Raw genomic sequence first — 26,128 nt, 5'->3', positions numbered from 1 at the left:
AGTGTCAGGGGCTGAATGTTTGTATCCCTCCCCACCAACCAAATGTATATATTGAAGCCTCAAACCCCAGTGTAACTATATTTGGAGATAGAGGCTTTTATTTATTTTTTTAAAACAATGATTTTTTAAAAGATTCATTTATTTATTAGAGAGACAGAGATAGTTACAGAAATAATAAGCGAGGAAGAGAGGGAGAAGCAGGCTCCCCACTGAGCACGGAGCCCAACATTGGGCTTGATCCCAGGATCCTGAGACCATGATTTGAGTTGAAGGCAGACACTTAACCAACTGAACCACTCAGGTGGCCTAGAGATAGAGCCTTTTAAGGAAGTAATTAAGGCAAAGTGAGGTCACAAAAGATAGAATCTTGATCCAATAATATTAGTGTCCTTACAAGTAAAGAAAACAGAGGAGAGTAACATCAACAAGATGGTAGGTTGTTCCTGATCCACTCCCCCCTCACAAGGAGAACAGCTAACAATTATTCATAGACAAGACACCAATGAGAGATTCTAGAACATGGGGATGGGGCTGAAGCATCCCCCTGCACCACAAGTGACCAAGATAGACTGCATTAGAAGGGTGAGAGGAATAGCCCATGTAGATGATATCGCCCCTCACCCAGGCTGGCGTAGCACTGCACCCAGAGGCTTGCCCTGAGCCTATGGTGCCTCCAGTGAGAAAAGAAAGCCTATGGCAGACCTTCAGCTCCCCAGCACTTTGGGTGGCTTCTTGAGAGCCCTACAGGGACTGCAGGGGAATGTGAGGAGCTCAACCACTGGAAATCCATCCAATGATGATGGAGAAAGGAAAGGAGTTTACAACTACTAGCACAAGGATCCTGACCCAGTTCATATCTGCAGTATCCTACTAATAGGACCAATGACTACAGCTGCTTTGTTTATTTGCAGAGCCAAGATGGCACAGTCTGACCAGGGAACTTGGCAGGATGCAGATCTACCTGATTTGGGTCCTCAAATGAAGAGTTTTGCTGGCCTTGGAGCCTGGTCTGCCTTTGCCCAGACAGGGAAGCTAAGGTATAGCCCAACCCATTACTGAGGGTAGCCCTGGGCCCTTCCTAGACAGAAAGTCGCATCAGGAACACATGGAGGCTGCATAGCCCAACTTGCTGAAGCTGAGCAGAGAGAATCGAAGGCAGAGCTGATCTGTAAAGCCAAGCTGGTGGCACCATTCAGCCAGGGGACTTAGGGAGCAGGTTGGCTTGAGTCAAAACCACAAACAAAAAGTCTTGCCAGGCTTGGAGGGTTCCTCTGCTTTGCCCAGGCTGGCAAGCTGAATCACAGTCCAGTTCACTGCTGCATGTGGCTCCTGGGCCCTCCTGACCAGAAAGCCTGACAAGAACACCTGGAAGCTGTGTATCCCAACAATGCTCTAACAGAGAGTATGACAGGCAGAATTGATCACAGAGCAAAGCCAGTAACACCACTGGGCCAGGAAACTTGGGGCATAGGTTGGCATGAGCCAAGACCACAAAGAGCCTTGTTGGACAGAGAAGCTAATTTATATCCCCACCTACTGCTAAGTACAGCCTTCAGCCACATTATCAGGATCCTAACCAGAGCATATGGGAAGCTACATAGCCCATTAATGGCCCTGCTGACAGAGGCACTTGAACAAAAAGTACCCTGTTGCTTTCCCCATTTGCAGAACAAAACCAGTGGCCCCAGCAGGCCAGAAAACTCAGTGCACAGTCTTGCCAAACAATTAGCCATGTAGGGCTTGGGGCCTATCCTTGTTTTACTGCCAGGGCAAGGAAGCAATTCATAGCTCTATCTACTTCTGAGTATAGTATCCAGTCCTCACCATCTAGTAAGCCTGACTAGAAAACCCAGGCAGCCACAGATCTCATCCTACACTACTAGTTGAGCTGGGAACCAGGCCAGCAGTCCTATCCAACTGTTCTAAGCCAGTGACACATCCCCCAGCCTCAGAGGTGTCCTCCCCCGCAAAATAGACCCTGTTTAGCAAGCTCCACCTGCCCACCAGCACACACATTCAGAAACCCAAACTGAGCTAACCAGTAAGTAACTATGTCTGCCAAAGGGAACCTATAAAGTCTGGATGAGACCACTCACTTACCCAAATGTACAGACACCAGTGTAAGGAATCAAGGATTATTTAAAAAAAAAAAAAAAAGACAAGTAAACATGACTCTACCAAAGGAAACTAATAAAAAGCTCTAATAATTGACACTAAGAAAATGGAGATCTACGAACTGTCAAAATATTCAGAACAATTCTCTTAAAGAAGCTTAGTGAACTATTAGGACACACAATGAAATTAGGGGAAAATGCAAAAAAAAAAAAAAAAGAAATTAGGGGAAAATGCATTAAAAATAAGTTCAGTGAGGAAGTAGAAACCATCAAAAAATTTGTTTCAATCTAGAGCTAAAAAATTACAATGACTGAGGTGAAGAATTCAGTTCAATAGTGAGCTTCAAAAGTAGATCTGACCATGTAGAAGAAAGAATCATTGACCTAGAACACAGAACATTTGAAATTATCCAGTCAGAAGATAAAAAGGAGAAATTTATGGAAAGAGAGTGAAGAAAGCCTATGAGATTTATGGAACACAATCAAAAGGAACAATACCCACATTGTGGGAATTCCATAAAGAGAAGGGTAAAAGGAAGAGACATAGCATATTGAAAGCAATAATGCTGAAAACTTCCCAAACCTGGAGAGAGAAATGGACATCAAATCCATGAGGCTCAAACGGCCCCAAATAAGTTGAACCTGAATAGGGCTACACCAACACATACTGTAGTTAGTTGTCAAAAATCAAAAGCAAAGAATTTTTAAATGGCAAGAGAAAAGAGAAAAGTTATGTATAAAAGGACCCCTCTAAGATTACTGGCAGATTTCTCAATAGAAGCTTTTCAGACCAGGAGAGAATAGGCTGAGATATTCAAAATATTGAAAGAAAAAAACTGCCAACCAAGAATTCAACACCTGCCAAAGCTGTCCTTCAGAAATCAAAAAGAGATAAAAACTTTCCCAAACAAAAGCTGAGGGAGTTCATAACCACTAGACTTGCCTTATAATAAATGCTAAAGGGAGGTCTCTAACTTGAAGTAAAAGAATGTTAATTAATGTCATAAAAATATAAAATGGTACCATAAAACTCACTAATAATGGTAAATATATAGTCAAAGTTAGATTCTATAAAATGGTAATAGTCGTGCATAATTCACTTATAACTAGTTTAAAAGTTAAAAAACAAAAGTAAAAACAAAACTATGATAATCTGTTATTGGTTACACAATATAAAAATATATAAATTGTGACATCAATAACATAGAATGTGAGGGGCAGGAGAAGTAAAATTATAAGGCTTAGGAATACCATTGAAGTTTTAATCAGTTCAAAATAAGCTGTTATAATTTCAAGTTAATGTAAGCTTCATGATAACCACAAGGGAAAAACCTGCAGTAATTACATATAAGAATATGATGAAGTAAAAGCATACTGATACCAAAAGACATCAAAACACAAAGAAAGACAACATGATTAGAAACAAGGAACAAGTTTACCAAATGTCTGGTAAAAACAATTAATAAAATGACAGTAGTGAGTCCTTATCTATCAATAATTACTTAAAAAGACACAAAGTAGCTGAATGGATTTTAAAAACAACATTCAGTAGTATCCTGCCCATGAAAGACTCAGTTTAGCCTCAAAGACACACTTAGACAGAATGAAGGGATGGAAAAAGCTATTTCCAGGAAATGGTAACCAAAAGAGCAGGAACACGTATATTAGACAAAATAGACCTTAACTAAAAATGGTAAAAAGAGACAAAGCCATTATCTAATGACAAAGTGCTCAATCCATCAAGAAAATATAATTGTATATTAAAACACGCAGCAGCAGAGAATATATATATATATATATATATATATATATGTATATGTATATATATATATATATGCAAAATTGGAATAGACTTAGGGAACTCAGGGACTTTATCAAACATAATGACATTTGTATAATAGGAGCCCAGAAGGAGAAGAGAGAAAGGGGGAAGAAAATTTATTTGAAGTGATACTAGTTGAAAACTTCTCTAATCTGGATAAGGAAATGGATATCTAGATCCAGGAAACAAAGAGTACCCCAAAAAAAAATCAAAAGTAGATTACACCAAGACATATTAATTCAATTGGAAAATATAGTGATAAAGAAAAAAGTATTAAAAGCAGCCAGACAGGGAAGCCCAGGTGGCTCAGTGGTTTAGCACCTGCCTTTGGCCTAGGGCGTGATCCCGGAGTCCCAGGATCGAGTTCCGCATCGGGCTCCCTGCATGGAACCTACTTCTCCCTCTGCCTGTGTCTCTGCCTCTGTGTGTGTGTGTGTGTGTGTGTGTGTGTGTGTGTGTGTATGTTTCTCATGAATAAATAAATAAAATCTTTAAAAAAAAAAAAAGCAACCAGACAACAGAAGACAGTATTATAAATGGGAAGCCCCATAAGACTATCAGCAGATTTTTCAGCAGAAATTTTCCAAGCCAGAAGAGAATGGCATGATATATTCAAAGTGTTAAATGGGAAAAATCTGCAGTCCAGATTATTCTATCCAGCAAGACTATCATTCAGAAGAGAAAGAGAGATATAGAGTCTCAAACAAAAACTAAAGGAGTTTGTGACCACTAAACCAGCTCTGTAAAAAATATTAGAGGGGCCTCTTTGAGTGAACATGAAAGAACAAAAGTAACAGTATGAAGGTAGGAAACACAAAAGCAGTAAAAATGAATATTTCTATTAAAAAAATCAGTCAAGTAGCCCACAAAATAAAAGGAGGTAAAAAAAAAAAATGACACCATATACCTAAAATGTGGGGAGGAAAGGAGTAAAGAATAACTTTTAAGTTTTCAAGTTAATATAAACTGTTATATGCAGAAGATATTATATGGTAACCACAAATCAAAAATCACTTATATGCAAGGAGTAAAGAGAATGGAATCCAAATATATCATTAAAGAAAAAAGCAAACCATGTAAGAAAGCAAGACAAAGGACTGGAGAAAAACATCAGAGACCACCACAAAACAAGGAATAAAATGGCAATAAATACATATCTATCAATAATGCTTTGAATGTAAATGGATTAACTGCTCCAATCAAAAGACATGGGGTAACAGAATAGATAAATAAAACCCAACAAGACCTACCTATACTGCCTACAAGAGACTCTTTTTAGACCTAAAGACACATGGGGATGGAGAAACATCTATCATACAAACCGATGTCAAAATAAAGCTGGCATAGCAATATTTATATTAGGCAAAATAAACTTTAAAACAAAGAACAGGGACACCTGGGTGGCTCAGCGGTTGAGTATCTGCCTTCAGCTCAGGGCGTGATCCTGGGATCCGGGATCGAGTCCCACATTGGGCTCCCTGGGAGGAGCCTGCTGTTCCCTCTGCCTATGTCTGCCTTTCTCTCTCTGTCTCTCATAAATAAATAAATAAAATCTAAAAAAAAAAAAAAAGACTATAACAAGAAACAACGAAGGACACTATATAACATTAAAGGGACAATCCAACAAGAATATATAACATTTGTAAATATTCATGCATCCAACAAAGGAACACCCAAATACACAAAACAATGGATTATAAACATAAAGGAACTAATACAATAATAGTAAGAGATTTTAAAACCCCACTTACATTAATGGACAGATCACTGAAACAGAAAATCAACAAGAAAACAGTGGCTTTGAAGGACAAACTGGACTCAATGGATTTAACAAATATATTCAGAACATTCCATCCTAAAATAGCAGAATATGCATTATTTTTAGGGGCATATGGAACATTCTTTAGAATAAATCTTGCATTGGGTCACAAAACAATCCTCAACAAACTCAAGAAGATAGAAGTCATGCCATATAGCTTTTCTGATCACAACAGTATTTAAAAAAAAAAAAATCACATACAAGAAATCAACCACAAGAAAAAAATCTGGAAAGGGATGCCTGGGTAGCTCAGTGGTTGAGCATCTTCCTTCGGCTCAGGGCATGATCCTGGGGTCCAGGATTGGGTCCCACATTGGGCTCCTTGTGGGGAGCCTACTTCTCCCTCTGCCTATGTCTCTGCCTCTTTGTGTCTCTCATTAATAAATAAATTAATAAATAAATAAAATCTTTAAAAAAAACCCTTTTTTTTTTAAAGACCACAAATACATGGAGGTTAAATAACATGCTACTAAACAACAAATAGGTCAACAAGAAAATAAGTTAAAAATTACATGAAACCAATGAAAATGAAAACACAACAGTTCAAAAATCTTTGGAATGCAGCAAAAGTGGTTCTAAGAGGGAAGTTGGTAACAATACACACCTACCTCAAGAACCAAGAAATATCTCAAACAACCTAACCTTACACCTGAAGGAGCTAGAAAAAAAAAGAATAAAATAAAATAAAAAGGAATGAAATCTTGCCATTTGCAATGACATGTATGGAGCTAGAGTATAATGCTAAGCAAAATAAGTATCAGAGAAAGACAAATACCCTATGATTTCACTCACATGCGGAAATTATGAAACAAAACAAATGAATAAAGGGAGGAGGAAAAAAGAGACAAATCCAGAAACAGGCTCTTAATTATAGAAAATAAACTGATGGTTACCAGAAGGGAGGGGGTGTAGGGTTACAGATTAAATAGATGATGCGATTAAAGGAGTGCACTTGTCCTTGATAAGCACTGGATGACATATGGAATTATTAAATCACCATATTGTACTCCTGAAACTAATATAACACTATGTTCATTAGTTGGAATTTAAAAGTTTAAAAAAATGAGAAGTTTCTCAAATAATTTAAATCTCTGCCTTAAGGAACTAGAAAAAGAACAACAAACTGAACTCCAAATTTGCAGAACAAAGGAAACAATAAAGATTAGAGCAGAAGTAAATGAAATAGAGAACAGGAAAACAATTTTTAAAAATTAACAAAACTAAGAGTTAATTCCATGAAAAGATAAACGAAATTGACAAACTTTTAGATAAACTAACCAAGGAAAAGAGAGAGGACCCAAATAAAATTATAAGTGAAAAAGAAGATTTTACAACTGATACCACAAAAATACAAAGCTTCATCAAAGTTACTATGAAAAACTATATGCCAACAAACTGGACCACATAGAAGAAATGGAAAAATTCTTAGAAGCATACAACCTACCCACAGCAAAGCAGGAAGAGAAATAGAAAACCTGGACAGACTAATTACTTTTAGGAGGAATAAATCAGTAATCAAAAATTTCTCAACCATGAGAATCCTAAGACCAAATGGCTTCACTGGTGAATTTTACTAAACATTTAAAGAAAAATTAACACCAATCCTTCTAAAACTTAAAAAAAAAAAAAAAAATCGAAGACAATTCCAAAATTCCTTTTTTGAGACAGCATTACCCTGATACCAAAGCCAGAAAAGGACACTTTTCAAAAAGAAACTATAGACCCTATTCCTGGGAATATAAATGTAAAAATCTCTATAAAATATTAAAGCAAACCAAAATTAGCATTTCATTAAGATGATTATCCACCGTAATCAAGTAGGATTTATCCATGGGATGCAAGGATGGCACACAATATATAATTTAACCAATATGGTACACACCATTAATAAAATGAAAGAATAAAATATGTAATGATCATCTCTACAGATGCAGAAAAATCATTTGACAAAACTCAATATTCTAAAAACTCAACAAATTAGGTATAGAAGGAGAATATATCAATAAGACCATATATGACACCTAACATTATATTCAATGGTGAATATAGAAATACATATTCAATGGTGAATCAGATGCAGAAAAAAAATAAAGGCAACAGAATTAGAAAGAAAGAAGTAAAATTGTCTCTATTTGCAGATGACATGATTGTATATATAAAACATCCAAAAGATTCCAAAAAGACTGTTAGATGTAATCAATGAATTCAGTAAAGTTGCTGGATACAAAATTAATGTACAAAAAATCATTAGCATTTCTATACACTAACACATTATCAGAAAAAGAAATAAAACCATCCCATTTACAATAGCATCAAAAGCAATAAAATACTTAGGAATAAATTTAACCAAGTAGGTGAAAGATCAGCAGACTGAAAACTAGAAGACACTGATGAAAGAAATCAAAGAAGATACAAATGGAAAGGTATTTCATGTTCATGTAGCAGAAGAATTAAAATTGTTAAAATGTCCTTATTATCCAAAGCCATCTATAGTTGAATTCAATGCAATCCTTATCAAGATTCCAATGGCATTTTTTTTACAGAAGTAGGAAAAACAATCCTAAAATTTATGTGGAATCACAAAAGACCCCAAACACCCAAAGCAATCATAAGAAAGAACAAAGTGGGAGGCATCACACTTTCTGATTTCAAGCAATATTATAAACTTTTAGTAATCAAATAGAATGGTTCTGGCATGAAAACAGACACATTGACAAATGGAATAGAATTAAGAGTCCAGAAATAAACCATACAGTCAAGTAATATTTGACAAGGATGCCAAGAATACTCAATGGAGAAAAGATAGTCTCTTCAATGGTGCTGATAAAATTGGATATTCATTTGTAAAGAATGAAACTAGACCCTTATCTTGCACCACTCACAAAAAGTAACTTGAAATGGATTAAAGACTTAAATGTAAGACCAGAAATCATAAAACTCCTACAAGAAAATGTAGGGAATACCTCTATGACATGGATCTAGGCAATGATTTGGGGGATATTACACCTAAGGCACAAGTGACAAAATAAAAAAATAAACAAGTGGAACTAAAAAGCTCTGCACGGCAAAAGAAATGATCAACAAAATAAAAAGACAACCTATGGAATGGGAAAAAAATATTTGCAAATGGTATATCTGATAAGAGATTAATACCCAAAAAATCTAAAGAACTCATACAACTCAATAGCAGAAAAAAAAAAACCCAATAATCCAATTTAAAAATGGGCAAAGGATCTGAAGGATATTTTTCTGAAGAAAATACACAAATGGCCAACAGGTACACAAAAAGATGCTCATCATGCCTTATTACTAGGGAAATGCAAATCAAAACCACAATGAAATATCACCTCATGCCTGTTAGAATCACTGAGAAGACAAGACAAAACAAATGCTAGTAAAGATATGGAGAAAAAGGACCTATGTGCACTGTTGTTGGGAATGTAAATTGCTGCAGCCACTATGAAAGAGAGTATGGAGTTTCCCAAAATATTAAAAATAGACCTGCCATATGTTCCAGTGATTCCATTTCTGGGGATATATCTGAAGGAAATGAAACCACTTTGTCAAAGAGATATCTGTACCACTTCCATGTTCATAGCAGCATTACTTACAATAGCCAAGACATGGAAACAACCTAAATGCCCATCAACGGATGAGTGGTTAAAGAAGTTGTGGTGTGTGTGTACACACAATGCAATATTATTCAGCCATAATAAAGAAGGAAACCCTGCCATTTGTGACAATGTGAATGGATCCTAAGGGCATTATCCTAAGTGAAATATGTCAAAGACAAGTACTATATAATCTCATTTATATGTGGAATCTGAAAGAAAAGAATAAAACCAAACTCACAGAAAAAGAGATCATATTTATGATTACCCAAAGCAGGAGATGAGAGGAGTAATTGGATAAAACCAGTCAAAAGGTACAATATAAATAAGTACTAGGGATGTTATGTACAACATGATGACTATAGCTAACACTGCTATCTGATAGTATAAATGAAAGTTTTTAGAATAAATTCCAAGAGTTCTCACACAAGGAAAAACAATTTTTTCTTTCTTTTGTTCTTGAATCTATATGAGATGATGGATTTAACTAAGCTTATTGTGGCAATCATTTCACAATATATGCAAACCAAATCATTACACTATACATCTTAAACTTCTATAGTGCTGTGTGTCAATTATATCTCAATAACAGGGATGGAGGGAGAAGAAACAATAGAAAACTCTCTCTCTCTCTCTCTCTCTCACACACACACACACACACACACACACACACAACCATGTTGAGATCACAATGAGATATGTGAGCCATTTGTAAGCCAGAGAGTTCTTATCAGGAACCAAGCCTTACCAGAACCTTAATCTTGAACTCCCCAGCTTCCAGAACTGCAAGAAAATAAATCTCTGTAATTTAAGCCACTCAGTCTGTGTATTCTGTTATAGCAGCTGAAGCAACAGAAATACCAGGAAAGAAAAGTATGGTGCTAAAATGAAAAGCTAAAAAAATTGGAAGACCAATTCATGTGGTCGGACAACTGAATAGGAGTTACAGATGACGGAACAGAGAGAAAAAGAGAAAAAGGACTCTTACAAAAGCATTCAAAATATTTTTCCAAAATCTGAAGGATATGAATTTCCAGACGGAAATGGAATTGGGATTTTCAAGTGTGATAGTTTGAAAGCAGACCCATACCAAAGTACAGAACTGAAATTTCAGAACAGTGGAGAGTACAAGACAACCCAAAAGGTTTTGATGGGGCTGGAGAACAAGTTATAATATACAAAGGACCAAAAATCAAACTGGCTTTAGGCTTCTTAGCAGCAACACTGAAAACAAAATAGAAAGGAAGCAATACCTTCAACATTCTGAAGGGAAATTTTTCCAAATTCTATTCTCAGTCAGATTATCAATTCAATGTAAGGACAGAATAAAGACATTTTCAGATATTTAAGGAGTAAAAATATTTACTTCCCATGTACTCTTTCTCAAGAAGCTACTGAGGATTTGCTCTCCCAAAGCAAAGAAGATATTTTGCTACTCCAGAAAAAAGATGCCATTAGAGACAAGTTAAAGGATATCAAACATACGAGAATAGAGATGAAAATCTTCCACATGATGGTGAAGGGAAGGTCCCAGAATAATGGTTGTATCCAGTACAGAGAGAAACAAATTCTGACTGAAGTGGGATGACTTAAGACAATCATTTTGGGGTACCTGGGGAACTCAGTTGGGGGAGTGTGCAACTCTTGATCTCGGGGTTGTGAGTTTGAGATCCATGCTAGGTGTAGAGTTTCTTAAAAATAAAATCCTTCAAAAAAAAAAAAAGTCCTATTGAGGAACATTGCCTTCAATTCTTCACTGCAATTATACCCTCTTTACAGTGGGAGGCCAGAATGCCCACAAGAGCCTGTTCCAGATTCTCCTCTGTACTAAGCTGCTCTTTGCCACATACTGATGAGATTTGTGCTCCCTCCTTGTCCCACTGCCCAAATCCTCTGGGGTCAGTGGTGAAGACATTAGAAACAGAAAACACAGAGTAACCTCCTCTCCCTGGCTATGTTTATGCTAGTTCTCTAATACCTGTCTCAGACTACAATCCTGCCAGACACCCAACTATGGGAGTCCTAGATTTCCCAAGACTCATTCATAAACCTAACTCAATGACTTTTCCAGAAGAGACACCCGTGAAGTCTCAAGGTGGCTACAGCCACACTATGGCTAGTCTCTGTTCAGCTTATCTTCTGGGAGCCTTTCTCTTAGAGTAGCAAATTTCCCTGTCTTTACACAGTTGGATAAAGCTATAAAAAGTATATACACACAGACACACAGATGTAAGGGATGATTAGCACAAAGTCAGAGAGATGGAGAATAGGGAATTGTGATTGGGGAAGTATGCAAAGGGTTCTTCTAAAGTTGTGATAAGGTAAGAGCAGGCGTTTATTTTTTTTTTCCTCTTCATACTTTATATTTTTTATATACCCTAAAATATATTTCCAGTTATTAAAATGGATTAAAAAGAACCATACAATGTGAGAGAATTGTAATATAATCATAAAGGACTTAGTGTACTATGCAAAAAAAAATTAGGAAAAAAAGAAACAAAGGGAAGGAAGATATAAACATGAGTGCACTGATTTCCTCATATTTAATAACAAGAATCAATAGATTCAACTTCATTTTTTACCTTGACAAACCAAGAAATAGAGGTCAAAGTTATAATGGTCATTAACAGAAGAACTAAAAATAATCTATAGACTTCCAATGTGCAAGGAACACAGCAGGGGAGAAGGATATAGAAAAGACCATGAGCCTCTGGAAAGCAAGACTGAAGAGGAGGCCAGGAGACCTGAGGTGCGTACAGACTTTTCTGAACTATTTTATTGTACTTGATTTTACTTGGAAAATAGAATTGTTAAAAAAAAAAAAAAAGTAATAAAGGAGGGCACCTGGGTGGCTTAGTCCATTGAGCATCTGCCTTTAGCTCTGTCCTGATCCTGAGCCCCAAGTTGAGATCCCTGCTTGGTGGGGAGTCTGCTTCTCCCTCTCCCTCTGTCCACCCTTCCCCCTCACTCATGCACTCTCTCTCTCTCACTCAGTCTATCTCAAATAAAGGAAATCTTTTTAAAAAGTATTAAGGAAAATCACAAGGAAGTATTGAAGATAAAACAAAACAAAAAGATAACAGCATTAAGACCAACCACATACTTTAATGTTAATATATAAATGGAAAAAACTCATAATAAGTCAAATAATAAACCCCAAGTAAATGTTCAATAGGATATATTTAATATCAAGTGGCTCAGAAAGATGGAAATTAACAAGTTGTATTTAATCCATTATCTATTAAATATCAACCAAAAGCAGAAGCAGGTTTATGTTAATATCAGACAAAGCTCAATTTGAGACAAAAAGTATTAAACACATAAATGAAAACTTTATCATGAAAGAGCTGATATTCTACAATGAGGTCATAACTGACATAAATTATTATGTACCACAGAAGAATACCAAATAAATGGTTAAAGTATAATTTTCAAAACGGTAAAAATCTGAACACTCAGGTAAATATAAGAAGAAGATGTGTCAAAGATTTTATTTGACTACTTAATGAGAGAACCAGAAAAATGTAAAACTAATCAAAAGACCATCTGAGAAGCTAGATACATGCATACAGTTCATTTACTAGGTTATGAGTTAGACACAAAACTAGTTATATCCAGCAGGACCATAAGCTGTATGTAACCTTTGGTGTTATCCATTCCTCTGCAGGGAAGTGATTTCCATCTCCACCTGACAACCAGCTACAAGTTAACTTCTGCCCTGTCAGACTTAGAAAATATCTAGCAAATAGAGTCAAGCCCAGCATTGCACTGGAAAAACACCTAGTAATCTCTTTTGCCTCTTTCCAAGTTTCAGGTAACTTTTCTTGCAAAAGTACAAAAAGCCATACCTGCAAGGAGAAATTAACAAAACACAATAGCAATGGGAGACAAATTCATCTTTGTCAGAGCAAGATCAAGCAATCTTTTTAAAACAAGTATAAATGGGGATCCCTGGGTGGCGCAGCGGTTTGGTGCCTGCCTTTGGCCCAGGGCGCAATCCTGGAGACCCGGGATTGAATCCCACATCGGGCTCCCGGTGCATGGAGCCTGCTTCTCCCTCTGCCTGTGTCTCTGCCTCTCTCTCTCTCTCTGTGACTATCATAAATAAATTTTAAAAAATTAAAAAAAAAAAACAAGTATAAATGCAGAGCAGAAGTGATCATTTCAAATGCCTGTAGGGGCGGAGGGATTAACATAAATGAGTGAAGTCGGTTTAAGAAAAAGATCAACCATCAAAACTATAGTGTAAATATGTATTTCAAACAAGATGTGAGGATATTCTTCCTGTTGTCACAAAATTTTGCCCAAAGTCCCCAAGCTGAGGAGGATAGTGATAAATATCTCCACAGAAAGTGGACATTTGGGATCCCTGGGTGGCGCAGCGGTTTGGCACCTGCCTTTGGCCCAGGGCGCGATCCTGGAGACCCGGGATCGAATCCCACGTCGGGGTCCCGGTGCATGGAGCCTGCTTCTCCCTCTGCCTGTGTCTCTGCTTCTCTCTCTCTCTGTGACTATCATAAATAAATAAAAATTAAAAAAAAAAAAAGAAAGTGGACATTCAACAATCTAGAGGGGTTTAATAAACTAGAGTGGAACCAACCTAGCTAGACATCCTCAGCCTAAAAAGAGGAGGCTGGGATGGGAAAGGAGAACTATTGGAAGGGATTCATGGGAAAAGAGGGAGGTAGGGACCTTCCACAAGCGAAGGGTCTCTAAGAGAACCACTAGGCAAGATGAGGGTGTGCCTTGGAAAGGGGAGCCTCATGTTTCCCTCCAGCTGTAGAAACTAATGGGCTGATCTCTTTGCTGCCACCAGGGCATACATGGTGAGAGAGGGTTTAGGGAGAAATGGGATACATGTGAATATGAAGCCTGGTGCCTGCCTAGAAGGATAATTCTCAAGTGGGAGCCAACTGGGGCAGCCAGGACAGCAGAGGGGAAGGGACAGCAGTGAGTACCAGTGCAGGGATGAATGTGCCCTCATGAAGTCACAGACCCAGGGAACACAGATGGCTTGAGATATCTTGAAGTTGGTCCTCCCAAGAGCAGTGTCTAGAGTGATAAGGGGTCTCAGTAGGAAGAGACTGTTCTAGTCTATGTTACAAATACCACTGGGTGGCTTAAAACCAACAGACATTTATTCCCATTTTAGAAGCTGGGAAGTCTAAGATCAAGGTACCAGCAAATTTGGTGTCTGATGAGACCCTACATCCTGGATCATAGATAGCCATCTTCAACAGAAGAGGTAAGGGATCTCTCCAGGATCTCTCTTATACGGGCACTATTCTCATTCATGAGGGCTCCATCCCCATGACCTAATCACCCCAGAGGCTCCACCTCCAGATATCAACCACAGTAAGGCTTAGAATTCCAACATAGGCATTTTGGAGGGATACAACCTTCAGACCATAGCAGTAGCTCTATACAGATGGGTTGGGAGGATCAGGGTAGGAGATAATTTGCCAGATGGCAAGAAGCAGTGTGGCACAGAGGTCCTTATAAAAGTCTTCTCACAACCCAGAAATGCACATCATGCACTCAAAGGTGCCTGCTGGCCTGATTGCAGCATCTTCTGTCATTGAGAGCTTTACCCCTTCTTCTCTATGGCCCCTGCCCTCCCCACACCTTTAAGGAGCCTGCAACAGGGGGAGAAAGATGGAGCAAGAGTGAGAGGACAGCTAGGTCCCTTCCTTACAGCTAGCAGGGGGGACAGGTCCAGAACTGGAATTATAGTGCATTGCTGACTTAGACCACTTTTTAAATGTCTACAAAAGAGACTGCTCTTAGAAATAAAACAGGGAAACCATGCATCTGAGATGTCACTGGGGAGGAGGGAGGAAGAGGCTGGAACCATGTGAAGGTGGAAAAAAGAAAGAAAAGGAAAGCAAGCAAGCAAGCAAGCTGTTTCCTGACAGTGCTCACTGAGCTGGTCCATATAATAAAAGGTAAAACAGAATCTACAGCAGAGTTCCTTAGAATGGAGCTTTCCAGATGAGATACTCAACTCACATGGTTGGATATCATTACACTGATCTTGAACCTCTCATCCAGATCAGGAGTATGGAAAGTCAGATTGGAGACTAAGAGATTTTTTTTTTTTAAAGGATTTTTTTTAAAAAGAGAGACCCACTCCTTTTCTCAAAGAAGAGAGGTAGAGGGTTGCCTCTCACTTGAATGAAACTTCAACAGGACCCTCTGAAAGCTAGCTATGTGCCTCTCCCCCACGAGCATAGTACCTCTCCCTTGGGAAATACAGAAGGTTCTGGAGAGCCCCTACAGGGAAAGTGGAAAGAATAGGAATAAGGAGATAGATGAGGGCTCTCAGGATGTGTCTGGATACAGGTGTTTGAATGTTCCCAGTAAGCAAGGCAAGCCACACAGGACAGGAAGCCAGCATGGGGTGTTTAAGGCTTCCCAGAAGCACAAATAGGTCTTAGCCAGGAGAAACTGAAAGCATCCGCAGATTCCAAGAACTGCAGAAAGAGCAAGTAGCCAATCAACATAGAGTTGCATGACCTTCTGTCAAGTTGGCTTAACCCCCTGCTGGCCCAGGGAGCACAAAGCCCGGTCAAGGCAAGCCTATCCTATTATAACCCCTCCCCCACACCTGACTTGTGTCTAGACACAGCCATTCATCTTGCAGGGAGTAGAGCATGAGAAGGAGACATTGCATCCCGGTACAGTAGGCCACCATGAGGGAGAGGACAGAGGTCACACATTTGAAGTGTGGATATTGTATGGGATGGGACATTCTAATTGTTGAACTAAGATTGTATTGAGTGACTCAAATAAAAGGCAGGACATTTTATTACCTAAGCGAGGTCATAAAAATCATGGGTGTCCCTTGAGAGCCTTCCATCAGCTGGGCTCCTTCAAGATAACTGCATCATTAGGGTCTTGCTCCATCTGCTCAGCCTATTTGATTAGCATAGACAACACTAGATTTCCACTTTAAATTGAAAATTGAAAGAAAATGAACAAATATTTACCTATCATTTTTTGTTTCATAATTCATTACCCCTATTGAAGTTGTCTGGTGTAGAATTTGACATTATTCTGTAACTACAGAATTCAGCCTTTAATCCTGTGACTGGGATTATGTAATGTGTGAAATCATTTTTTAACAACAGAAAAGTTTATAATGAAATGAAACTCTTACTACCAATACTTTGGAGTTAAAGATAGTCTGTGTATTTAAAGTGTCATTTTTCAGACAATTTGACATTTTAGATTATATGACAGTTGAGCTTGTGATTCCAATTTAAAATGTGCAGTTGGTTTTTAGACATGATTTTAAGTTGGAAGGTGTGAGAAAATTTGACTAAATTTGTAAACAATCCTGAAATATTTAAACTGAGATTTGCTACATTTACATTTTTAGGTATTTAATTTATAAGATTGTTTAAAAATTTCTTGGGAAGTTGTTGCTTGTTGAGGTCATGAACCGACCAGTCTGGCACTGGAAGTGCATACAAACAAAATCAAGTTTACCAAATTTATATGAATTCTGACTGATTTACAATATTTAAGGAAATCTCATTAACTGAGTTCAAAATAGGATTTTGAATATTCATCCTTAAGCTGCACATCAAATATGAAACATCTTCTTATACTCTATAATCTCATTTAATACTCTTGTCCTTCATCTAGAAACTATGTGGCAAGTTTAGCTACCTTGGGGAAGCCAACACTCTCAAACAACTGTCCTCTGGAGATCAGTTGATGACATCATTCATATATTACCAAGAACTGACTATAGCAGAAAGTCTACAGAACGCGAGGGAGTGCACTCAATAAGAAGAATCCAGAAAGATTTCCATGGGGAGGGCCAGGAGGGTGAACAAGACTGTAGCATGTACCCCAGAGGTGGCTGGAGCTGGTGAGAGGATGAAAAGAAAAGACCAGTTTTAGAAAAAAATAAGCCAAAGGCAAAGGAAAGAAGGCAGTTGAGAACTCAAAATACAGCAGCAAATGCACAAAGGGCAAGGGGGCGGGGGGCGTGCACAGGGAGACCTAAACCTGCAAATGCAGTGTCTTTACCCCCTATTTACTCAGGCCCCATGACACCAGTGTTTTACAGTCCCACCAAGCAGGGCCTGGAGGCTCACTTGCTTTCCAGACCCAGCAGGCTGTGAGCTGCTGCAGGCCTGGAGACCACACCACCTCCACCTTTGTATTCCCAGAGCCCCACAGGCACCCAGGAGGCCTCAGGAAGTGTTTGTGGAAGAATGGCAGTCAGTGTGTTCTGCTGCAGAATGAGAGAGGCACTAGAAAGAAGCGGAGGGTATTGTGCTCAATCAAAATGGTGTTTCTCTGAAATCTTTTTGCATTGCCTTGCCAACCACAAAATTAACCACGGCTGCTGGAGATTTTGTAGCTTGCTTTTAACATTGTAAGCCAGGGAAATTCTACTTCAAATGCTTCTATGAAAAAGTTTTCTGTGCTTTAATGTGAACACTGATCTCCAACTTTGAACTCCAGTGGCCTTTCCTCCATGGTTATCCTCCTGGGCCTCTTTGCCCAGGATTACGATGGTCCTTCCCACTTTCCCTGGCCTTATTTGACATTATACATTTTATGACTGAACATCCACCACTGCCTTCCCCTCCACCTCCTCCCATCCCCTTTCCACACCGACAGACAGTGCATCCACTCTGGTCTAAGGTGCTATGTGACTCTATTAGTGACAATCATGTCACCTCCTCGTGAGCTCCAGTCACCCATTTCCAATTGCATACTTGACATTTCTACTGTAATGGCCCACTGTTACCTCAAAGTCATCTGAAATTAAACCTGACTCCATCTATCCCCATAAAGTGCTGTCCTGCCTGACTTCAATTTCTGTTAATGGCTTCGATACTGTCCCAACAACCCAGACTAAGTCTGTGGTCACCATGGACTTCGCTCCTTGACTATCCTCCCTCCCCACTGCATAGGTGGCCAATTTCTGAGTCCTTTCCTCAACCTTTATCATTCATCTAAATTTTCACTGCCTTGACCACTTTCATATTAAAAAGAAAACCATAGGCCCAGAATGGTGTCACTTAGACCAGTCTCAAAACTGGGCCTTACCACATAATCTAATTGCAATTTCGACCTCCCCCAGAAATGTAGTCTCAACTCATCAGTCAAGAGTTTTTCTAACAGTGACAATGAATCCACCACAGGGCCCTCTCCAGCCCTACACCACCTCCAGAATGATGAGGCAATCCGCATGATGAGAGCCCTCGCCTTTCCCCCTCACAAAAAGACTTGCCTAGAACAATCCTTGTCTTTCACTAATAACTTCCTTGCAAAAAAAAAAAAAAAAAAAAACTTTCTTGCCTAAAATCTTCCATTTTGTACGCATCCTCGGAGCCCCTCTAGTTACTAGATGAGATGCTGCCTCATTCATGAATCATTCAACAAAGCCAATTACATCTTAGAATATACTCAGTTGAATTTCTGTCCTTTAACCAGGGGTCTGTTATGCCCATGACTTGAATTTCTTTCTTCTCAGCTACTTTAATTTTTCTTATTAGGATATGCAAGCACACAGTACAAAATTCCAAAGCTATGAAGGGATAGATCATGAAAAATAAGCCTCCTTTACCACCCTGTCCCCCATACCCCATTCTCTTCCCAAAGCAACTATTTATCTTTTCAAAGATATCCAGGGAATATGAAAGCATATCAATATATATGCTTGATATATTTTTTAAAGATTTTATTTATTTATTCATGAGAGACAGAGAGGCAGAGGGAGAAGCAGGCTCCCTACAGGGAGCCCGACACTGGACTCCATCCCAGGACCCCGGGATCACGCTCTGAGCCAAAGGCAGATGCTCAACCACTGAGCCACCCAGGCATCCCAATATGCTTGATATTTTTAAAGATGAAAGTTCAATTGTTTGTTTTCTGAAATTTTGGTGGTCAAGACACAGATATTAAAAACTGTCTGGATGTTGAGGGAATTTGTGTTTAAGGAGCATCACATTTCAGTGTTGCAAGATGAAAATCTTCTAAAGATCTTTCACATAACAATGTGAATATACCATATGTCACTGAATTATACACTTAAAAATGGTTCATGGTAAAGTTTATGTTATATAGATTTTATTTCAATTCCAGTGTAGTTTACAGTATTATATTTGTTTCAGATGTTCTCTATAGAGATTCAACAATTCCATGTATTTATCAGTACTCATCACAGTAAGTGTACTCTTAATCCCCTTCACCTATTTCACTCATCCCTCCATCCACTTCCCCTCTGTAACCTTCCTTTTTTTGCCTATAGATAAAAGTCTAGTTTTTGGTTTTTCTTTTTTCTCTTTGTTCATTTGTTTCTTAAATTCCACATACGAGTGAAATCATTTGGTATTTTTCTTTCTCTATCTTATTTTTCTTAGCATTACACACTCTAGATCCATCCATGTCATTGGAAATGGCAAGATTTTATTTCTTTTTTATAGCTGAATAATATTCCATTGTATATGCACATGTATATATATATTTATGTGTGTGTATGTGTGTACACATACAACCACCTCATCCTTATTCATTTATCAATCTATGGACCCTTGGGCTGCTTCCATAATTTGGCTATTGTAAATAATGCTGAAATAAATATAGGGGAATATGCATCTCTACTAATTTGTGTTTCTGTATTTGGGTAAATATCCAGTAGTGCAAATACTGGATCGTAGGGTAGTTCTATTTCTAACTTTTTGAGGAATCTCTATACTGTTTTCCACAGTGGCTGCACAGTTTACATTCCCACCAACAGTGCAAGAGGGTTCTTTTTTATTCACATCCTCACCAACACTTCTTATTTCTTATGTTTTTGATTTTATCCATTCTGACAAATGTGAGGTGATATTTCATTGTGGTTTTGATTTGCATTTCTCTTATCATGAGTGATGTTAGTCATCTTTTCACGTGTCTTTGGCCATCTACTGTGTCTTCTTTGGAGAAGTACCTATTCATGTCTTCTGCATACTTTTGAATGGAATTTTTTTTCCTATTGAGTTAATATAAGTCATTTATATATTTTGGATACTAATCTTTTATTAGATATGTCATTTGAAAATATCTTCTCCCATTCAGTAGGCTGTTTTTTAGCTTTGTTGGTTGTTTCTTTGCTGTACAGAAGTCTTTTATTTTGATGTAATTCCAACAGCTTATTTTTGCTTTTGTTTCCCTTGCCTCAGAAGACATATCTTGAAAGAGAGTACTATGGCTGATGTCAAAGAGGCTATGGCCTGTGCCTTCTTGGATTTTTATGGCTTTAGGTCTCATACTTAGGTCCTTAATCCATTTTGAGTTTATTTTTGTGTATGTTGAAAGTGGTCCAGTTTCATTATTTTGTATGTAGCTGTGTCCAGTCTTCCAAATACCATTTGTTCGAGAGACTTTTTCTCATTGCATATTCTTGCTTCCTTTGTCAAAGATAAATTGAGGGCAGCTCAGTGGTTTAGCGCCTGCCTTCCACCCAGGGCATGATCCTGCAGTCCAGGGATCGAGTCCCACATCAGGCTCCCTGCATGGAACCTGCTTCTCCCTCTGCCTGTGTCTCTGCCTCTCTCTCTATCTCTCTGTCTCTCATTAATAAATAAATAAAATCTTTAAAAAAAGATAAATTGATCATATAATTGTGGGTTTATTTCTGGGCCTTTTATTCTGTTCCATTGATCTATGTCTGTTTCTGTGCTGTACTGCTTTGATTACTATGACTGTAATGTAACTTGAAGTCTGGAATTGTGATGCCTCCAAGTTTTGTTTTTCAAGATTGCTTCAGCTATTTGGGGTCTTTAGTGATTCAATACAAATTTTAGGATTGGTTTGTTTTAGTTCTGTGAAAAATACTGTTGGTATTTTGATAGAGATTGCATTACATCAGTAGATTGCTTTAGGTATTATAGAGATTTTAACAGTGTTTGGTCATCCAATCTATAAGCATGAAATGTCTTTCCATTTCTTTGTGTCCATCTCAATTTTTTTCATCAATGTTTTATAGTTTTCAGAGTTGAGGTCTTTTGCCTCCTTGGTTAAGTTTATTCCTAGGTATTTTATTATTTTGGGTATAATTGTAAATGGTATTTTTAAATTTTCACTTCTGCTGCTTCATTATTAGTGTATAGAAATACAAATGCAATAGATTTCTGTACATTGATTTTGTATCCTGATATTTTACTGAATTCATTTATCAGTCCTGGGAGGGTTTTTTTGGTGGAGTCTTTTAGGTTTCCTATATACAGTATTATGTCATCTGCAAATAGTGAAAATTTCACTTCTTTCTTATTTATTTGGATGCTTTTTATTTCTTTATATTTCCTTATATTGTCTGAGTTCTCTGATAGGACTTCCAGTACTAAAAAAAAAAAAAAAAAAAAAAAAAAGGACTTCCAGTACTATGTTAATAATAGTGGTAAGAGTGAACATTCTTGCCTTATTCTATTCTGACCTTAGGAGGAAGCTCTCAGTTTTTCCCTATTGGATAATATTAGCTGTGGATTTTTTATATATGGCCTTTATTATGTTGACGTATGTTTTCTGTAAACATACTTTGTTGAGGGTTTTTTTTTATCATGAATGGATGTTTTACTTTGTCAAATCCTTTCTTTGAATCTATTGAAGCAAATAATATGGTTTTTTATCCTTTATCTTATTGATGTGATGTATTGCTTTGCAAATATTGAACACCCTTGCAAACTGGGAATAAATCCCACTTGATCATGGTGCATGATGTTTTAATGTATTGTTGGATTTGGTTTGGCAATATATTTTTTTAAGATTTTATTTATTTATTCATGAGACACACACACACACACACACAGAGGCAGAGACACAGGCAGAGGGAGAAGCAGGCTTCATGCAGGGAGCCTGATGTGGGACTTGATCCCGGGACCCCAGGATCACTCCCAGGGCCAAAGGCAGGTGTCAAACTGCTGAGCACCCACGGATCCCTGCTTTGGCAATATTTTATTGAGAATTTTTACATCTATGTTCATCAGAGATATTGGCCTATAATTAGTTCTCTTTTATTTATGGAATCTTTATCTGCTTTTGGTATCAGAATAATGCTGGCCTCAAAGAATGGATTTGGAAGTTTTCCTTCCACTTAAGTTTTTGGAATAGTTTGAAAATAGGTATTATCTCTTCTTTAAATGTTTGGTAGAACTCATCTGGGAAACCATCTTGTCCTGGACTTTTGCTTGTGGGGAGTTTTTTGATTACTGATTCAATTTCATTGTGTCCAACTCTTGATTTGGGCTCAGGTCATGATCTGAGGGCCATAGGATCAAGTCTCACATTGGGCTCTGTGTTCAGTATGGAGTCCGGGTGAGATCTCTCCTTCTCCTTCTACCCTTTTCCCCACTCAAGCTCTAAGATAAATAAATCTTTTTTAAAAAAATAAAGTTAGTTTTGTCTGATATAAGTATTGCTACCCCAGCTTTTTCTTCACATCCATTTGCATGATAGATGTTTCTTCATCCTCTCACCTTCAGTTTCCATGTGTCTTTGGTCTGAAGTGAGTCTCTTGTAAGCAGCATGTAGATGGGTCTTGTTTTTTTATCCATTCCATTAATCTGTGTCTTTTGATTGGAGCATTTAATCCAATTATGTTCAAAGTAATTATTGATAGGTATTCATTGACATTTTGTTATTTGTTTTGCATTTGTTTTTGTGAATCTTCTCTGTTCCTTTCTTCACTCTCTTCTCTCACAGTAGGTTGGCTTTCTTTAGTGATATACTTAGATTTCTTTCTCTTTATTTTTTGCATATCTATTTATTGGTTTTTGATTTGTGGTTACCATTATGTTTGTATATAAATATATAGCATATAGCAGTCTATTAACTTGACAGTCACTTAAGAAGTTTGAACACATTCTTTACTCTTCTCTTCCCCATGTTTTAGGTATATGATGTCATACTTTACATCCTTTTATTTTGTGAATCCCTTGACTGATTTTTAAGATTTATTGATTTGAGGGGAGAGGGAGATAGAAACCTAACCAGACTCCAGGCTCAGTGTGGAGCCTGACATGGGGCTCAATCTCATAACCCTGAGATCACAGCCTGAGCTGAAACCAAGAGTTGGCCTTCTAACCAACTGTGTCACCAGGTGCCCCCCTTGACCAATTTTTTTAAGATTTTATTTATTTGAGAGAGTGAGCAAGTGAAAGAAAGAGAGCATGAGCATGAGGAGAGGGAGAAGCAGACTCCCCACTGAGCAGGGAGCCCAACAGGGGGCTTGATCTAGGACCCTGGGATCATGACCTGAGCCAAAGGTAAATGCTTAATCAATTGAGCCACCCAAGCATCCCCCCCAACCCGACCCCAACTGATTTTTACAGATATACTTATTTTACTGCTTTTGTACTTCCCACCTTACCTACTCTTATTTGGGGTCTTTCTTTCTCAAAGAGTCCCCTTTAATATTTCTTATAGGGCTAGTTTAGTGGTCATGAACTCCTTTAAGTTTTGTTTAGAAAACTCTCTCTCCTATTCTGAATGATAGCTTTGTTTCATAAAGTATTCTTAGCTGCAGATTTTTCCCTTTCAGCACTTTGAATATATCATACCATGCTCTTCTGGCCTGCAAAGCTTTGCTGAAAAATCAGGTGATAGCTTTGTGAGATTTCCATTGTATATAACTGTTTTATTTTCTCTTTCTGGTTTTAAAATTTTTTATCACTGCTTTTTGCCATTTTAATTACTATGTGTCTTGATGTGGACATCTTTGGGTTGATTTTGTTAGGGGAATCTCTGTGCCTCTTAGATGTGAATTTATGTTTTCTTCCCCAAATTCAGGATGCATTCAGCTATTATTTCTTCAAATAAATTTTCTATCCCTTCTCTCTTCTTCTTCTGGGATCCCTATAAAGTGAATATTATTATGCTTGATTGAGTCACTGAGTTCCTTAAGTCTATTTTTATTTTACATGATTTTTTCTTTCTCCTACTCCAGCTTGATTACTTTCCATTACTCTGTCTTCCAGGTCACTGATTTGTTCTTTTGCTTCCTCTAGCTGGCTATTTATTCCATCTGTGTATTTTTACTTTCAATTATTGTGTTCTTCATCTCTGATTGGTTCTTTTATTATGCCTTTGTTAAGCATCTAAGGTCTTCCACTCTTTTCTCAAATCCAGTGAGTATCTTTATAATCATCACCTTAAATTCTCTATTAGTTGTATTGGTTATCTCCATTTTCACTTATATCTTTTGCTGTGATTTTGTTATGTTTTCTTTCATTCATTTAGGACATATTCCTCAGTTTCCTCACTTTGTCTAACTCTCTGTTTCTCTGTGTTAGGAAATTCATCTACATCTCTTGCTTTTGAAAGTTCTGGGTGGGGCATGCAGTTTTATCAAGGCGCATGATCCCTTCACAGGATGTGATCAACCCCCATGAGGACCAAGGTCCAAAGTGTGCAGTCAGGAAATACAATGTTGGTAAGGTTTCCACTGGTCTTCTGGGGGAGGGAGCCCACAGCACAGGGACTGAGGGAAGTTTGGCTGGAGGGGGCAGGGCATAGGGTAAACAAGTTAAGTAGGGAGTGTCTGTACAATGCTGGTTTCTACAGTTTGTTTATGCTGGGGCTGAGGGAGGGAAATGGCCCTACCAACTCCTTTGTCCCTAGAGAGCTCCCTCAGCTAACTCTGAGATTAGTAAATAACTACCTCCTATATGCCTCAGGCATTTTTCAAACTATTGTTCCTACACTGTGTCTCTATGGGCTGTTTGTCGTGCTATCTCTTTAAGGGCAGGGACTCCATTTCCTATCATCCTCCCAGTTCTCCTAGAGCTGAGCCTGAACTTTTCTAATATTCCAGGCTTTAAGTACTGCTGGTTATAAGAACTCGTGAAATTCATGAAATTCGGCCCCTCTGGTTTTCAAAGCCAGATGTTATGTGGATTCGCCTTCCCTTTGCAGACTCCCCAGGGTGTCTGTTTTTCTTTCCTCTCTATGCCAGTGGCTCCCTCCCTCTGATGATCACATCCATGGAGTTTAGCTCCCCATTGTATCTCCATCCTTCCTACTCCCTTCGATGTGGTCCCTCCTCTATATGTAGGTTTGGAATTTGTTCTGCTAGTTTTGGGATCATTTTTTGGGTTATTTACATTGATGTGGGTGTTTTCTAGTTGTATCCATGTGACAAGTGAGATTAAAATCCTTCTACTCTGCCATCTTCCCCAGAAATCTAATATATTTTTTACTATAATTTCAAGAAATTTTCCTGATATCAAATGGTGACATTGGTATGTCATACATCTGTAAAAAGTACTATGTCTTATAGAGTAGTCCTCCATTATCTACAGTTTTGCATTGCCTGGTTTGAGTGACCCTCAATCAACCATGCTCCAGAAGCAGAGGATTCTCTTTTCCGTGTATTGTCAGGTCAACAGTAACCTAATGCTACATCACAACACCTGAATCATTCACTTTACTTTCTTTCATCATATAGGCATTTTATCATTTCACATCATCACAAGAAGGAGTACAGAACAATAGAGAGTCATAGTCTTCATACAGCATATTCTTATAATCATTCTATTTTATCATTTTTGTTGTTAATCTACCTTGCCTAATTTATAAAATAAACTTTATCATAGGTATGTACGCATAGGGAACAACAGTATATTTAGGGGTCAGTACTATCTGTGGTTTCAAGCATCCACTGGGGGTCTCATCAACCCATGGATAAGGGGTCATGTGATATGGGGGGGTCCCAAGAGTGATCTGTCAAGAATTCTTGAGATATTTTTGGTGAAGAAAA

General features: G+C 37.9%; 1 long non-coding RNA gene across 2 annotated transcripts; it reads left to right on the top strand.

Annotated features, from left to right (window-relative positions):
• The first annotated feature begins 389 nt into the window (after window positions 1-389).
• On the top strand, window positions 390-18,158 carry LOC112669684 (uncharacterized). Of its 2 annotated transcripts, none has more exons than XR_003142442.2 (5): window positions 390-432; window positions 912-1,037; window positions 13,034-13,180; window positions 14,519-14,611; window positions 17,550-18,158. It is a non-coding gene; the product is annotated as an uncharacterized LOC112669684 (long non-coding RNA). The 2 variants fall into 2 exon arrangements; XR_003142441.2 differs by having other exon boundaries at window positions 17,017-18,158.
• Window positions 18,159-26,128: the final 7,970 nt, after the last annotated feature.

This window comes from Canis lupus, chromosome 25 (genome assembly GCF_003254725.2).
Source record: "Canis lupus dingo isolate Sandy chromosome 25, ASM325472v2, whole genome shotgun sequence".
Lineage (NCBI taxonomy): Eukaryota > Metazoa > Chordata > Mammalia > Carnivora > Canidae > Canis > Canis lupus.
Note: the sequence above shows the minus strand (reverse complement) of the source record. Positions and strands in the feature narration are given on the sequence as shown.